Source organism: Vulpes lagopus, chromosome 9 (assembly GCF_018345385.1).
Source record: "Vulpes lagopus strain Blue_001 chromosome 9, ASM1834538v1, whole genome shotgun sequence".
Classification (NCBI taxonomy): domain Eukaryota; kingdom Metazoa; phylum Chordata; class Mammalia; order Carnivora; family Canidae; genus Vulpes; species Vulpes lagopus.
In genome coordinates, this window is record NC_054832.1 from 57447399 (window position 1) to 57465916 (window position 18518).

An 18518-nucleotide genomic window follows, 5' to 3' on the forward strand; every position below is an offset into this window, starting at 1 on the left:
AGTTTGCTATTAGTGTAGAGATATACGGATTTTTGTTTATTGATTTTTTTTATGTTCAGAAATTTTAATGAATTAATTTATTAGATCTGAAAATCTTTTGGTGGAATCTTTAGGATGTTCTGTATATAATATAATCTACAAATAGTGACAGTTTTACTCTCTGAATACCTTTTGTTTGATTTTTTTTCTCACCTAATTAATTTCTCTGCTTAGAACTTCCCAATACTATATTGTATATGTGGCAAGAGTGGGTATCCTTGTCTTTTTATGGATATTAGAGGAAAAGCTTTTAGTTTTTTTACCATTATGTTAGCTGTGGATTTGCCATATATGGCCTTTACTATGTTGAGGTCAGTTCCCTTTAAGCCCACTTTGTTGAGAGTTTTTATCATAAATAAGTGTTGAATTTTGTCAAATGTTTTTTCTGCATCTATGGTGATAATCATGGTGTTTATCCTTCATCTCATTGATGTGTGTGCCATATCAAATAGAGATAAAGCACTTAAAGATAAACATCAGAAAGCTCAACATCTGCCCTTTTGCATTGTGATTTGGTGTGCCAGTAATGTGAGACTAAAATTAAGAAAACTAGAGAAGGTATCATAAACTGAACACTTTAAAACATTGAACATGTTTCTTAGTTGCCTTACAAATTCTAATGTGCTAGTATTTGTATTTTTGAAAATTAACATAATACAAAAGGAAAAATAAAAATGTCAAGTATAGCTAAAGGAGAATAAAGTAAGGATACATATAAACAGTCAATTATGAATTCTAACCAAACGGAATGTGTTAGAGCTTGCTAACTAGATTATTTGCAGATTTCTCTCTCTCTCTCTCTCTCTCTCTGTCTCTCTCTCTCTTGAAACCACCACTCACTCAAAAGTCATCAAGTAAATTTGGACAGTGGTCATGCTCTTAATTACCTATGCCCTCCCCAGCTTTTAGTTCCTTTTGCTTACTCCACTATCAACACATAGTTGCCTGTGGCAGTTCACATACATTCTGATCTCTACTGGGTAATCTGATATAAACAAACATGAATGGCTCATTTGACTACTCAGAAACAGGTATATGTTATATGATAAAAACTTCCATTTAATGTAGAGCTCATTCCTATCCTTGCCTACTCCAGACAAAGCTGTTCTTAAAAACAGTGAGATCTCCCATTAACATCCAAACTCACAATGTATTTGACCAATAAATTTCTTTTTGAAGGAGTAGGAAACTGTGTGAGTCAGTATAGTACATATGCTATGCTAACAAATTCCCAAACCTCAGCAGCTTAAAGCAATAAATGTATTCTCATGTTGCATGTCCAATGCAAATTTTCAAGGGGCTTTGTTCCACATGGTCTTCATGGCTTAGACAGAGGCTCCTGTTAAATACATGCTTCCATGATTGCAGAAGTAAGGAAAAGTAAGAAACCATGTGCTGGCTCTGTCCAGAAATGTACCGTCACTTCCACTCAGATTGTTGGCAAAGTAAATCACAAGGCCACAACCAAACTCAATAGTGCAAAATGTAGAGCCTTCTCACAGGTAGGGGCACCAAATAACTTTGAACAAGAAGACAGCTTCCATACTGACAATCCAGTTCAAGAGATAGTCTGTAAAAGTAAATATTTCAGCGACTAATAAGCTGTCATTTAACAGTCATCTTTTATGTCAATACAGCTCCTGATGTGTACCATTAGTTAAAGTCTTTGTGGGGTTCTAATAAATGACATGTAGTTCCCCATATGGGTGTTGAGTCAACTTAGAAAAAGGCAATAGTCAGCAATTGAAACCAAAATGTCACCATTACTTAACTAATAAAGGCGGATAGAAGAAACAGCTCAGAAAGAAAGCCCACATGGGCATGCTGCTACCTTTCATTCCTTTACTCACACCTTGGGACAGCCCATACTAGAGAAAGTTTAAGTCCACAGTTGGATTGTACTTAGGCCTGTGCTTCCTGTTGGTGCAAAAAGAGCAGAATAACCATACCCCACATGCTCAAGTTCTATGGTATTTTCACTCCATAGAAATGTGAACCAACGACAAATGCTCACTAGCAGAATGCTCACTCTGCCTCTTTGCACAGAAAGAAACAAGAAGCCCCATAGGCAGATATACTAAGCTCTTTTCATATGCAAGAAAACAAGAGAAAGAAAGGATTCCTGTCTACACTATATACTAATTTAAATTACTAGGATTTGGGGGTTTGTTTTCTCTTTCACTGAATTGTAAACTCCTTATGGAACTAGCGTCTTGCATAGTCTTTAATAAATATAATAAGTCAAATACTTGTTACAGGTCATACTATTTTGAAACAAATAATCACTTCAAGATCATAATCATAGTGAGTGATAGGTACCTTTACTAACAGAAGAATTTTGTGCAGAATTCTTCTAAACATTATCTGTCAAATATGATCATTCACTTCTTAATTTAGTAAAACTCCATCTACAAAAGTGAAAGAATGAAAGCTTTGTGAGAATATTATACATCATTAAAAAGTTTCCAACAGCTGTATTGCCTTGTATAATATAGAATTGAAAGAATGCTAATGTAAAAAAATGAGTAAAAATTTTATTACCAACCCACTCCAAGAAGCAGAAGAAAAACAGACATGCATACATGATTTCCAAGTTAGAAAGGAGACCAAAGCATTTTTATCCAAGATATGAGGGATGACACAGAATCCTATAATATAGATTTATGGTAAGACACATTAAAATGACAGCATTTGAATTATCAAACTGGGGGATCCCTGGGTGGCGCAGCGGTTTGGCGCCTGCCTTTGGCCCAGGGCGCGATCCTGGAGACCCGGGATCGAATCCCACATCAGGCTCCCGGCGCATGGAGCCTGCTTCTCCCTCTGCCTGTGTCTCTGCCTCTCTCTCTTTCTCTCTGTATGACTATCATAAATAAATAAAATTAAAAAAAAAAAAAAAAAAGAATTATCAAACTGAAACTACTACACTTTAATATTTCACCTTATGAAAAGGAAAATATTTTAATACAATAAAACTACAGCTCATATATTCCAAGTCTGTTTTAGTAGCAGACCAGACTGAGAGCTCGAATAAGATTTGCCTTTATTGTGACTTTTCAGTAGAGGCATATTTTTGACATGTGCCAACCCATAATTTAAAACTTTAGCAAATTAGTAATTACCAGGGGTGGTGGTGGTGGTGGCAGCAATCGTAGTAATATTAATACCCCCAGAATAACATTCAAACAACTAACAATATGAAGTGTTGTTGATCTGGAACTCCTAGACTCCTGCATTGCCAATGGAATGTGAAATGGTACAGCTACCTTGGAAAACAGTTTGGCTGGCAGTGTCTTACCTACCAAACCTTACCATATACACTCTACCTATATCCTACAACCCAGAAATTCCACTCCTAAGTTTTTACACCAGAGAGATGAAAAACTATTCATCTATTGAATAGTTTTGAAAACTATCTACACTATTGGAATACTATCACTCAATAAAAATAAACTGCTAATAAACACAACGGAAAAGAGCCTCAACATTAGGCTAAGTAAAAAAAAAAATGTCAAACACAAAAGATTACACACTTTTTCATCTCATTTTTGTGTAATTTTTTGTTTTGAAAATCAAATGCATAAAACTAAGTTATTGCATAATCAGAGTGTCTAGTGATAATAAACTGTATTCACAGTGGAAAAACTAAGATCAATACATCTTGAGTTTAAACCCCGCCAATTTCCCTTTTTAAAAATCTGTTATCCATTTAATCCTTAAATCCCACTACTAAAATCTCAGCACTATTTTTGAAAAATATTTTTAAATATGACATTCAAAAAAATGCAATTCTACACTAAAGGAAATGACAAAAAAAATGTATAAAATGTCTTTTCTGTAAAATTTCCAAACCATTCTTGAAGCTCCATAAAGTGGCTCAAGAGAACCTAAATCAGTATCTAAGGATTTTCACTTCTCACTTCTTAACAAGTAATACTGATTTTTTTTTTATCTTGTAATTTATCAAAAGCAAGCTAAACGATGAACATATCAATCCAATAGCTGGAAGGATCCTGAGATTGACCACTGTTGATTTCTAGTACTTCATTAGGACTTACTTACGGCTTATAGTAATATTATTTAGATCTGGGATTAAAAAATCTATTCTAATGAAAAGTCCTTTCTCAAAAATATTGTTTTTAAGAGAGACTTTTTAACCTCATTTGTTGACTAAAAGAAGCCACTTAAAATGATAGAGATTACTGAATCCATTTTCCCTAAACTGTATCATCAGTTGCTTAATACTACAAAGGAAGAAATGGGAATTTAAGAATTGTCCATATAAGGGCAGCTTTTTTACTTAGCTGTAAAGCTTTAAAATGCTTCTATTTTCTAACTTTTCATCTTCCAGATCTCATTATCTCAGTTTATTAGACTTATCAGGATTGTATTAAATATACAGTGATACTTAGAATATCTTGGAATTTCTTTCTCTACCTGGTGAAGGACGCCTTTTGGGACTGAAGTAATTTTGTCAACAAACAGGCTTTAGAGGGAAGGCTGAAAAATAAAACCATGAGAGCTCCAAAATATCTCAGGACCTCTGTAAACACTGGCAAGTAACATTCATATGTTCTCTTATATTTCAATCCTGCCCTAGAGTTGACCATTCTTTCAAATAATTTCTATTCTTTAAATTCAAATTCTGAGTTTCAAAATACTATATGCAAATGAATAGTACCGATAAACCATACTGGCTACCATACTTAGAGTAGAAGTTATAGAATTTTGAATCAACCAACTGTCCAGGGCAAGGATGGTAGTAAGGATCATTACTGAAAATATAAGAACAGTCTTCCCTTAGAAGGCAGCCAGGTTGGAGGTGAGCAGATTATTGGATATTTCTACTGTGGATCCTCCTACCTGAGCATCTGACAAAGGGTTAGAATTCTCTCAGAAAAAAATGTAGATATGTCTTGGAAGGTAAGTGAATTCATGCAAATATAGTTTAGCAAGTTGTGGGAAGGGAAGGGGATGAAGGATAAGGGTGGCTGTGGTCCATTGCAATCTGGCCAGATACCTTCAAAGCTGTGCCTGCTACCTTGTAAAACTTTTGAATGTTTATAGGCAAAATGTTTTAGGCAAAACCAAATTATACTTAGAATTTGGGGTACTAATGTTACTGACACTGGATAAGCAATGACGCAGAAGTAGTTGGTGAAAAGAGCCAGTTACTTGGAAAAGATAGAAACCTCAGGATGGTTAATCATAGGGTTCCAGAGGATCACTGTGGAATACAGACAGGATATAAGGTTGTAGTAAGCCTATCGTCATCTGGTTAAATGGGATGAAGTCACAGATAGGCTTAAAGGGCATGATAGCTACTTCTTCATAGTGTTCTGTCCTAAATAATACTGTTTAGTAGTATTTAGGTAGTTTAACTTCTTAAATCAGAACTAGATAAGACTTTCCTCAGTATCATTGCAAGCGTGTATCTGATTCAGTGCTTTTCTTCACCTAGAAAAAATGCCTGACACTTAATTGGTGTTTAATAAATATTTGTTTAATGAAATGCCTAAGAGTCAGTATGTGTCCCAGTAGATTAACTACATATACAAATAAAACTTCCCAGAATCTTCCTGATTTTCTTCAGACTTAAAAAATGACTTTGGCACAATGCCATCTTCTTGAATTACCCAATCCTTGAAAGCAGCCACAACCACACAGAATAAATGTGAACTTTGGGGTCAGGAAAAAGCGTTAAAACTCCAACTGTAACTTACTAATTTGAGATCTTAAGCAAATTTTGTGAACTTTAGTGTTTTTATATTTAAAATGGATAGAATATTGGTCTCACATTATAAAATAGGACTAATATAACATTTGAAAAGTTCTTGGCACATGTTACAACACCAGTCACCCATACCACTACCATCCCTCATTACCTTTCCTGCCTCTGCACTACCTCACCCAGCCCTACTCATATCCCCACCAGGCCCTTGGCCTTATTTTCTCCTAGGAATGTCAATTGAAGCAATATAGTAGGCCACTTAGTACCACAAGAAATATTTTTACCATCTAAACATTATTAATGTAATTTTGACTAAAATATATACTGTAGGTAGTTGGATAGGACCTACAGATATCTTATTTTTCGAAAAGGAAGATGAATAGGTTCATAAACCTTGATGCAGAATTTACAAACACATATATTATATTGTCTCGGCTTATAGAGCAGAACATGAAACATTCCCCAACTTTTATCATTGTAGTATAAAATTGAGCCATAATCTCTTCTATGCTTGCTTTTTTTTTAAAGATTTTATTTATTTTTTTTCATGAGAGAGCGAGAGAGACACAGGGAGAAGCAGGCCCCACACAAGGAGCCCGAAGTGGGACTCGATCCAGGGATGCCAGCATGACACCCTGGGCCAAAGGCAGGCGCTAAACTGCTGAGCCACCCAGGGATCCCTGTTCTATGCTTTCTAAGCAATCATAATAGACTGTTCAAGAAGCAAAAATACTCGTGCAATTTCTGTACTTCATCAGAGACAAAATAGTTAATTATAACAAGATAAAATGATCTTTTATCTTTAACCAAAACAAATGCAAGAGTTACTGGACATTTCAGTTCAAAATAATTAATCAACCAATGATGACTTGAAAATGGTTTTGCTTTTATTGCCCTAACAGGTTGTTCTGACAGCCTTGAACTCACGAGATAATTACACAACTCCTCCTGTCTTTTTGGCTATATGAATATAGTCACAAATGCATCCAGGATAAATGTGAAAGCTTTGTAGGACTCAATAAAGAAAATCTCTGAAGAAATAGCATTTAGAGTAAAACATCCTTCTTTTATCTGACAGGGATAGTAGGAAATATGTTTTTATTTTTAATAATTCATGAATGTAAATGTATTAGCAATTAAGCAAACTATCTTCATTATAAACAGAACTTTAAAATTATCACACATACTCTTTGCATCTTGTTTATACTTAACACCAATAAAAATGACCCATTTTAATGCTGTTGGCCACTAAAAAGTCTGTGACCTAAGCAAAATTACAAGTCACTCCAAGAACAGGATGGTTCTGCTCTAAGTCTTTTGGCAAAGGCCAAGATTTTAATGACCTTAAACAAGCAGGGCAGGCAGTCACATTGCCTGAGAACTCCAGAGCTTTTGCATAGTTTATTCTTGTTGAAGCAAACTAAGGCAAAAGCTTTGGCAGCAATCTTAACATGGGGGCAAAGGGTTTCAAGCAGCTATTTTTCTGCATGTAACTCCTTACCGCTAGGTTAAAAAAGGAGGGTGTTTATAGAGCACTTTGCCGGGGATATTGTCAGATCTCTTTCCCTGGACATAGTACAAAGGAAGGAGTCCTTAGCTGGCATTTTTTCCTAATTTGTACCTAAGTCCTTATAAGAACCTGAAGAGCAAGTGCATGCTTGTTGGGGGTAGGTTATAACTTCTGGAAAACTGATTAATCTTTGTTTTTTCTTAAAGTCCTTCAGAAGTTAGAAATGGGGACAGGGAGAGAGAGAATCACTGCCTACTCCCAGTCCCCAGTGGAGCAGGTCCATGGTCAAAAGAGAATAATCACTTTAAACATCTTTGGTTTTCAAACTATGGATTAACAGAAGCAAGAATAAGATGGCGTATAAATGATCAAATAAAAATAAACTAATGACATTTACAAATGCCATCCGCAACATCAGAAACCAGGATGGGACTTGAGGCAAGGAAAACCTATGTAAATGCTACCCTGATCCAGTGGTGTCCATTGAAAGTATTACTGGAAGAAAGGAATACCAGTATACAACCCCCAATGCCACCCCCCTGCAGACCAGTACAACAGATATAAATGCCAGGATCAGCTCTAAAATTTCACGGAGGGAATCCCTGGTGAAAATTTGTTTATTTAAAGTGTGAATGCTAAAGGAATAACTGTGCCACAACACAACCTAGAATTCATCAAAAATATTGAGACTTCCAATAGAAACATAATTAAAATTTTTTCAACAGGGGAAAAAAATGAAAGAAAACATGTAACAACGTTTTAATGGCTGTTTCTTACATATCAATGAGCTAAATATTGAAGATAAAACCATTCACAGAAATAGAATTCCTGCCTTCTCAGAACCCTAGGGACTATATCAGGATGGCTGTTGTAAAATTCTGCAAAGACTAATAAAAACTGTATGTGACCAGCTGTGCAACTCTGGTTAATTTCAGCTAACATCCTCATTCGAGCTCTCCTCAGGTAACTTTCCAGAATATTAGAGATCTATGCCCAAGTGATAGGAAACGTAGCCTGTTACAATGAATACATAAGGTATAGAAAATTACAGATGTATATCAAAATGAGAATGTATCTCCAATGGGAAGATGGCTTTTATGAAGATTCTTCTTTAGTAGGGTCTTAGAAAACAGATGGAATTCTGTGGAAGATCAGAATAGAAGCATAGGGTGGAAGGCCAGAAAAAGTCTTTTTAACACTATTCAGGGTCACCCATTACAGACCCTTTTCGGATGTGTCTCAGGGCCATTCAAATTTGTTGACACATAGAAATGCCTTTCCCTTCTTGAAATACTCCCTTTTGTCTTTTAATACTTCTCTTTAAACTTTCCTCTTAATCATTGATGGCTCATTCTCCTATTACTTTTCTCCCCCTTTGTTCATGTCCTAATGTTGATGTTCTTCAGAACTCCGTTCTTAGCTCTGCAGTCTTCTCACCACCCCACCCCCCATACTCTCACAAGGCAATCTCCTCAATTTCCAGGGCTTTCATTTCCATCTATATGCTGATGACTTCCAGATTTATAACTTGAAAACCAGGTCTCACCACTGAATTCCAAACATCTATTCCTTACTCTGTATCTTTATTTGGATATTTCAAATTCCTTCAAGCACACATCCAAATGGGAATTCTTTCTCTGTCAGGGACAGTGCTTCTTCTCTGGTGTTCCCCATCTTAATAAATAGCATCTGGCCAAGCCTGAAATCTTGGTGTCATCACTGGCTTCTTTGTTTCTTGTATCACCCATTACCCTCAGGAAATACACAAATGTGAAATTATTTACTTCTCTCCATTTCTACTGCCCCCTATTCTCATCTAAAGCGCCATCATATTTTACCTGAGCAGTTTTAAGAGCTGGTCTCTTGTTTCATACATTTTGAAACAAGAGCTGGACTCTTGTTTCATACATTTTGAGTCTTCCTCCTACAGCCAGTAAGATATTAAATTTAAAATTGTTTGTCATTCCCTGCTTAAAACCTTTGAGTGGCTTTTCCACTGAGTGGCTTTTCCATTGCATTTAGCATTCATTAATACAGCATTTAAAGCCTGCAATTGGTCCCTGCCTAGCTCTCATTTCTTACCATTTCCCCCCCTTTCATACTCTAAGATCAAGCATGCTGAATCTCCAATGGTTATTTGAAGACTATATTTTCTCACTAGTCTATGATGCTGCACTTTGTATATGCTGTTCTCTCTATCTCTCCCCCATTCCCTCCCCCATTTCCACTACACATATTCTGGTGAAGTTCCTTTATTTCTTCAGGTTTCAGCTGAACCATCACTTTCTCAGGAGCATCTATTTACAGTGTAATGTAACAATTCCTGTAACAACATATTTTTGGTAATACTCTTCACAATTTATTGCACTTACTTGTAAATGTCAGTCATCCCCAAATACACATTCCTTCAAGTGAGGTTACAGGTCTACATTGTTCAAAACTATATCCCCAGAGTCAAGTGCATATCCTGGCATAAAGTAGTAGGAATTCCATGCATTTATTGCTCAATGAATAAAGAATAAATACTCCAGTTTTGTGGTTAGAGCACTGGGGGAGAGACAGAGCTATGTGAGAAAGGTGTTTCTTCTGAAAATAAAATTGTTTTTTGAATAAGTAAAGTGGCCATTTTGACCAGGACCATTTGTGTACATATGCTTATATATGAGCTTTGTGTGTCCATCTCCTAACTTACAAAATATTTATGTCCATATATGTTTACTATAAGAAATAAACTTTCTCTCTTTCCAATCCTAACCAGGCTTTTCAGTGGGTAACTCTCAGTCACGTGATTCTATGGAGCCTCATGAATTCTAATACCTATTCCTCCTGTCAAGAATATCTTCCATACTTGCTACTATCCTTCATGTCTCCCTAGACCCCATCCAAGTCTCCTTTTCTATGAAAACTTCCTGAACTTCTCCTACTCTTCACAAAATGAATCTCTCTCTTCTTTCTATTCTCAATGATTATGTGTACCAACTATGTTAAGATTGCTTTATTTTTGCCTACCATGTGTCCAGTGTCCCCATTATATTGAGTCTCTTTAGTAGAGAGAAACTCAGACTTTATTCAAAGTGTGGTCTCCCAAACAGCACACTTGTGACCTTGTTAAAGATGCAGACCTTCAGGCCCCAGTTCATACCAAAAAATCTGTGGTATAACATATTCCCAGTTTATTTTTAATCACAGTAAAGTTCAAAAAGTATCCAGTATGGTTAACACTTAAAAAGAAAAATGCTCGATACAGGCTTATTTGATGGATGGATTAGGTATAGAAAATCTGGGAGGGACATTTGATGCACTCATATCAGTGCAGAGATATGGTTTGGGAATTTACCTTGGTACACAGTAGATCACCTGGACAATGTATTAAATTTATGGAGCACAAAACCTCACTCAAAGCTATAAAATGATGAAAGACACTGATGCATACCTGGAGTTTTTGGCAGAGAATGTTAAAGTATCTGCAAATTGAAGATCTTTTTAAAAATCACTATAGCTTGACATTTTTTGGATTATAACTATTTCACTGCGTTCAAATATTTGTTTTCTTTCCTGCATATTTTCTTCCTCTCCTTCCTGCATAAATTTATGTATGGAACTTAGTTTTACCAGCTGACAGTCTGAGTTAACGGTCTTCGGAGAAATATGTGAAAGTATACTAGATTCAAGGGCAGGAATTTGCAGGATTGGTGGATTATAAGGCACCACATAGTCCAAAGCACATCAAGAGCTGTAACTCTAGCAGGGCTTGGAACAAGGTAAGGACTACAGAAAGGTAAGATAATAGAGGTCAACCTGTGGACTTTCCAGATTTTTCTTCTAGAAGAAGTAAAATGAAATTACTCCAATTATTTTCAGTTACTGAGGCCAAGAGTGTTTCTAAATTCCAAAATGGTGTTTCACCCCTCATGAATATCAAAAGCACTGAAATAAAGGCAACTGAGGACATCTCAAAGGACAAGACATGAACAAGCAAGGGGGGCTGACACAGAGATAAGGAAAGAAATGATGAGTTTGTTTTCTCTTTCTGTGAAAGTTTTAATTCCCACATTTCCATTACTTAATGTGTCATTATTTTACTTTTCAGCAGTTGGCAAACTCGGAGCATTCCAACATTTATCTTAAAATTGGTAGTCAACACACAATACATCAGATTTTTATATTGCCTCAAAGGAAAATTCTCAAAAGAAATCTAAAGCTTTACTATAAATTTCCCTTGAGAAGTTGATCCTAAAGCTTTGGACATTAGCATATACTCCTGACCAAAGGTTTAACTCCAAAGGTTATGATGACACAGACTGATAATTTGTGTCTGGATTATGTAGCTAGACTTATGTGTCAACACTGATGGGTAACCCCTTTCATTGCCTGTTAAATAAAGGTCATATCCCAAACTTGGCATTGAAGGTCCTTCTAATAATATGATCTGAGTTTGAATTTTCAATCTTGCTTCTACCCTGCTGCTATACTCTAAACAAAATAGAACAAACTGTGTTCTGTATGCATACTTTACTACCTTCGTAATTTTGCTTAAAGCTCTTTTCACTTGGGATTCCCTTTCTTCGTATATTTCTGGATCCAGAACCTCTATCATTTGCTTAAAACCCAGAGCAAATGACACTTCCACTGAGCCTCCAAAATCTCTAAAATCTAGAAATGCATTTTTTCAAGTCTCATACTCTGTAAACTTTATCTTCTACTTATGTCCATGTTGGATGCAACTGTGCTGAAAGTTTCTTGATAGTGGCAAAGTATCCATCCTAGTGTTCTTGTTTGTAACTGATATAGTGATTTGTATAGAATGATTGTAAGTATTCAGTCCAAAGACAAGATGATTATAACCTTTTGGTGGTGGTCTCCCTTATACTGAAGTTAACATTTTTATCCTATTTCCTCTAAAATTCCATGTCATTTTCATGGCAACTTGTAACTACATAGAATTCTTAGGGGACACTGGGCTAATGCATAACACGATTTCCTTCCTTTTGGGGAAAAAAAACTAGATTCTATTCCTGGCACAATGCCAATGCCTGAAACTTAGTTAGCCTTTAATAAATATTTGAATGAATCAATTATCTTGTCAAAACAGCAGGTCTAGCATGATTAGCGTAAAGTTATGAAGCCTCTCTGGGATTTTGTTGGCCGTTTCAGTCTTGTGGCATAGCCATTGTCTCCAGATGATACCAAGTGTTCTTATTTCCCTCCACTTTGAGATATAATTAAACATTGATATTGTGTATGTTTAAGGTGTACAATGTGATGACTTCATATGCATATATATTAATAAAATCATTACCAAAATAAGGTTAGCTAATACATCCTTCACTTCACATAACTATTTTCTCTGAAGAACAGTTAAAATTTACTCTCAGATGCTTTCAAGTACCTAATATAGTATTTTAACTATAGTGACCATGGAGTGTATTAGGTCCTCTGAACTTTTTCATTTTGTAACTGGAAATCTGTAGCCTTTAGCCAACATCTTCCCATTTCCATCAGCCACAGTAACCACTATCCTAGTGTTTGAGTTTAGGATTTTTAGTTTGCATATATAAGTGAAATGATACAGTATTTGTCTTTCTCTGATTATTTTACCAAGCATAGTACCCTAAAGATGCATCTATGTTGTTGCAAGTGGCAAGATTTCCCTTTTTATGGCTGAATAATATTTCATTGTGTGTGTACATCCATGTATTATTTCCATTTACTATTCAATGGACACTTATGTTTCCATTTCTTGGCTATACTAAATGATTCTGTAATGAACATAGGAATGCAGATATCTTTTTAAGACAGGAACTTTGTTTCCTTCTGATAAATACCCAGAAGTGGAATTGCCAAATCATATGGTAGTTCTATTTTTAATTTTTTGAGGGAACTCTATACTGTTCTCCATACTGACTACACGTTTACATGCCAATAACAATGTACAAGGGCTCCCTTTCCCCATAGCTTCACCAACAATTACTAAAATGGCAATTATCAAAAGGACAAGAACTAACAGGTGTGAGGTGATATTGTGGTTCTGATTTGCATTTCCCTAGTGATTAGTGATGTTGAGCATCTTTTCAGACACCTGTTGGCTATTTGCATATCCTCTTTGGAAAAAACATTTAGTTTTTGTGTCATTTTTTAAATTGACGTATTGGGGTTGCTTTTGAGTTTTTTTGTTTTGTATTTTGCTATTGAGTTGTATGAGCTCTTTATAATCCTCTAGATATTAACCCCTTAAGAGATATGTGACTTACAAATATTTTCTCACATTTTGTAAATTCTTTTCTTTTTCTGATTGTTACTTTTATAATACAGAAGCTTTTTAATATAGTCCAGTTTATTAACTTTTCCTTTTTTTTGCTTGTGCTTTTTAGTGCCCTATCTATAAAATGACTGTTGAGACACATATTAAAAGACTTTTTCCCCATATTTTCTTCTAGGAAATCTATGGTTTCAGACTTTACATTTAAACTTGTAATACATTTTGAGTTTTTGTAAAATTAGGATCTGGTTTTATTCATGTGATTACCGAGTTTCCCCAACACCATGACGCCTCCAGCTTTGCTCTTCATTCTAAAGATTACCTTGACTGTTTGAGGTATTTTGCTTTTCCATAAATATTTTAAGATTCTTTTTATATTTCTGTGGAAATGCATTGAATTTTTGATAGGGATTATATTGAATATATACTTGGCTCTGGGTAGTATAGGCATTTTAACTCTCTTAATTCATGGACATGGATATCTTCCTGCTTCCTGCCTTTCATAAAGATCTTGTAGTTTTCAGTGTACAAATATTTCCTCTCAGTTAAATTTATGCCTAAGTATTTTATTGTTTTTTGATGCTGTTGTATTTGGGATTTTTTTTCTTTTTCAAATAGTTCATTGTTAGTGTATAGAAATGCTACTAATTTTTTTTCATGTTATTCTGTATCCTACAACTTTACGGAATTCATTTATTCTAACATTGGGGGGCAGGTCTTTAGGGTTTTCAATACACAAAATCATGTCATCTGCAAATAGACAATTTTACTTCTTTCTTTCCAATTTGGGTGCATATTATTTTTTCTTCTTCCTTTAATGTCCTAATGACTAGGACTTCTCGTATATTGAATAGTAATGATGAGAGTGGACACCTTGATTTTGGAGAAAGATTTTCACTTTTCCCCATTGAGTATGATGCCAACTATGGGTTTGTCACTTATAGTCTTTATTATGTTGAGGTATATTCCTTCTATACTTAATTTGTTAAAAGCTTTTATCAAAAAAGGAATTGAATTTTGTGAAAGCTCTCTCCATACAGTTTGAGGTGATTGTTTTTTATTCATCTTTCTATTAATGTGGTAAATTACATCATTTTTCTTATTTTGAACCATCCTTGCATCTTGGGGATAAATCACAGATGTCCTAGTGTGTGATCATTTTAAAATGCTATTGAATTCAGTCAGTATTTTTTTGAGAATATTTGTATCTATATTCACCAGGAATATTGGCATGTAGTTTTCTTGTAGTGTCCTGTGGCTTTGGTGTCAGGGTAGTGCTGGCCTTGTAAAATGAGTTTCGAAGCATTCTCAACTCTTTTCAATTTTGGAAGAATTTAAGAAGTGCTGGCATTGATCATTTTTAGATGCTTGGTAGAATTCACCAGTGAAATCAACTGGTCCTGGGATTTTTCTATTTTGGAAGATTTTTGATTACTGTTTCAAGCTCCTTTGAAAATCAGAAGAAATCAATAAAAACTTCTTTCATGATTCATTCTTGGTAAGTTGTATGTTCTAGGAATTTCCATTTCTTCTTCTCCATTTTGCTGGCATATAATTGTTCATATTATCCTCTTTTAAATTTCTGTAGTGCCAATTTTAGTGTCTTCTCTCTTACTCATAATTTTGTTTGGGTCTTCTTTTGTTTTTTTGGTTCATAGCCAAAAGTTTGTCAGTTTTGTTTATTAAAAATCCACCTCTGTCCCACTGATATTTTTTTCTGTTCTTCTAATCTGTTTTACTTCTCTAATTTTCATTATTTTCTTCTGCTAACTGTACACTTCATGTTCTTTTCTAATTTCTTGAATTATAAAGTTCCTTATTTGATATCTTTCTTTTATCTTAATGCAGACATTCATCACTATAAACTTGCCTCTTAAAACTGCTCTTGCTTCATCCTATAAGTTTTAGTCTGTTACATTTTCATTTTTGTTTGTCTCAACTTTATAAATTCTACTTAGATTTGCTAGTTTTTCAGAAGTATATTACATATTTTCCACACATTTGTGAACTTTTACTTTTTATTGTTATTGATTTCTAGCGTCATGCTACTGTTGGAAAAGATACTTGATATGATTTCAATCCTCTTAAATTTGTTAAGGGTGGCTTTTGTGGCCCAATATCTCTATCCTGGAGAACCGTCCATGTGCCCTTGAGATTAATCTTCCTTTTATGCTATTGGAAAAAATGTTCTATGCATGTCTTTTAGGCTCATTTGGCTTATAGCATTATCCAAATCCACTGTTTCCTTGTCATTTTTCTGTCTAGATGGTCTATTCAGTGTGAAAGTAGGGTATTGAAATCGCCTATTATTGTATTGCTATATATTTCTCCACTTAGTTCTGTTAATATTTGCTTTAAACATATAGGTGTTCGACTTTTGGTTACATAGGTATTTATAATTCTCTCAATTAATAGACTTTTTTGTATCACCATATAGTGACCTTCTAAGTCTCTTGTGACCAATTTTTAACTGAAACAGTATTTTTTCTGATCTAAGTATAGTGAATCCTAATCTCATTGCATGGAATATTTCTTTCCATTCCTTCATTTTGTCTACATGAGCTAAAGTAGCATATTTCGGCAGCACATTGTTCAATCTTGGGTTGTGTTTTCTGTTTTTGTTTTTTTGTTTTAAATCCATTTAGCAACTTGGTCTTTTGATGGGATAATTTAGTCCACTTACATTTAATTTTTGACAGGTAACTACTTCTGCCATTTTATTAATTGTGTTCTACTAGTGCTTAAATTTCCTTGTTGCTTTCTTCCTTTCCTGTAATCTTTGTTATGTATTTTTTCTATGCTTTAATTTCTTTTGTGTCTATACTGCAGGGTTGTTTTTCCCCTTGTGGTTACCATGAGGTCACATAAAATACTTTTAACATGACAGACCCTTACCTTCAAAAACATATAAAATCTATACTTCTCCTTTCCCCACATTTTATGCTATTAATATCCTACTTTATAACTTGTTTTAAATTAAAATATAATTGATATACAATATCCTGTTTCAGGTATACATCATAGGATTCAATATTTTTATATATTACAAATGATCTTCATGATAATTCTAATTACCAGTTGTCACCAAAGTGATTACAGTGTTATTGACTACATTTCCTATGCTGCATATTACATCCCCATGATTCATTTATCTTATACCTTGAAGGCTGTACCTCTTAACTCCCTTTACCTCTTTTGCCCAACCCTTCCCTCTGGTAACCAACAGTTTCCTTTATCTGTGAGTCTGTTTCTGTCTTATTTACTCATTTGTTTTTTTAGATTCTAAACATAATTGAAATCATAAACTTATTTTTCTTTGACCTATTTTACTTAGCATAATGCCTTCTAGTTCAACATTATTGCAAATAGCAAGATTTCTTTTTTTTTAAATGTCCAAGTAAAAATATTACTGTGTATGCATACTCCACATTGTCTTTATCCATTTATCTGTCAGTAAACACTTGGGTTGCTTCCATATCTTGGCTACTGTAAATAATACAGCAATGAACATAGGAGTGCATGTATTTCTTTGAATTGATGTTTTCGTATTCTTCAGATAGAAACCCAGAAGTGGAATTACAAGATTGTATTGCAATTCATAGCTTTCCATAGTGGCTTCACTAGTTTACGTTCCCACCAATAGTATATGAGGGTTCTTTTCTCACCACATCCTCACCAAAATTTGTCCTTTGTTTCTATGATAATAGCCAATCTAACATGTGTGAGGTGATATCTCAGTTGTAGTTAGATTTGTATAAAATTTTGATCATCTTTTTATGTGCCTTTTGACCATCTGTATGTCTTTAGAAAAAAAAAATTCTATTCAGGTCCTCTGCCAATTTTTTAATTGGGTTGGCTTTGGATATTAAGCTGTGTAAGTTCTTTATATATTTTGGATATTAATCCTTTATCAGATATATAATTTGCAAATATCTTCTTTCATTCTGTAGGTTGCTTTTTTGTTTTCTTGATGTTTTCCTTCACTATGCAAAAACTCTTTAGTTTGACGGAATTCTATTTGTTTATTTTAGCTGTTACCCTTGTCTTTATGCTGGTCTAAAAAAAAAAATGTTACTAAAATTGAGCAAAGAGGGATACCTGGGTGGCTCAGCGGTTTAGCACCTGCCTTTGGCCCAGGGCGTGGTCGTGGAGTCCCGGGATTGAGCCCCACATCAGGCTCCCTCCATGGAGCCTGCTTCTCCCACTGCCTGTGTCTCTGCCTCTCAATCTCTCTCTCTCTCTCTCTCTCTCTCTCTCTCTCTCTCTCTCTCTCTCATATAAATAAATAAAATATTTTAAATAAATAAATAAACAAGCAAACAAACCAAAGAGCTTACTACCTTTGTTTCATCTAGATTTTTTTTTTTTTTTGGCTTCAGGCTTCACATTCAAATCTTTAATACATTTTAACTTTATTTTTGTATATGGTATAAGACAGTGGTTTCACTGCGAAAGTTTCATTCTTTTGCATGGAGCTGACCAGTTTTCCCAGCACCATTTGTTAAAGAGACTTGTTTTATGCAGAAAAATTTACTGATAGACTTATGGAGGTTTCTGTATTGCTTTTCTTTTGCTGCTTTCAAAACTTTTGTCTTTGACTTATTGTTTCAATTATAACACATCTTGGGGTGTTTGGGGGGGTTGATCTTGTTGTGGTCCTTTGAACTTTCTGTACCTAAGTGTGCATCTCTCTCCCAAAAACTTGGAAAATATTCAGCTATTTCTTTAAATTTTTCTGCCTCTTTCTTCTTTATGGGACTCTCACAATGTGAATGTTCATTTACTCTATCTCATTCAGATAAACGTTATTCTTTGTTGTTGTTGTTCTATCTGGCTATTTTCAAATGTTCTATCTTTGAGTTTGCTGATTATTTCTGCATGATCAAGTCTTGTTGAAGCTCTCTATTGAATCTTGCAGTTCTATCATTATCTTCATCAGCCCCTGAATTTTTTTTTTTTAGTTCTTTTTTATGGTTTTT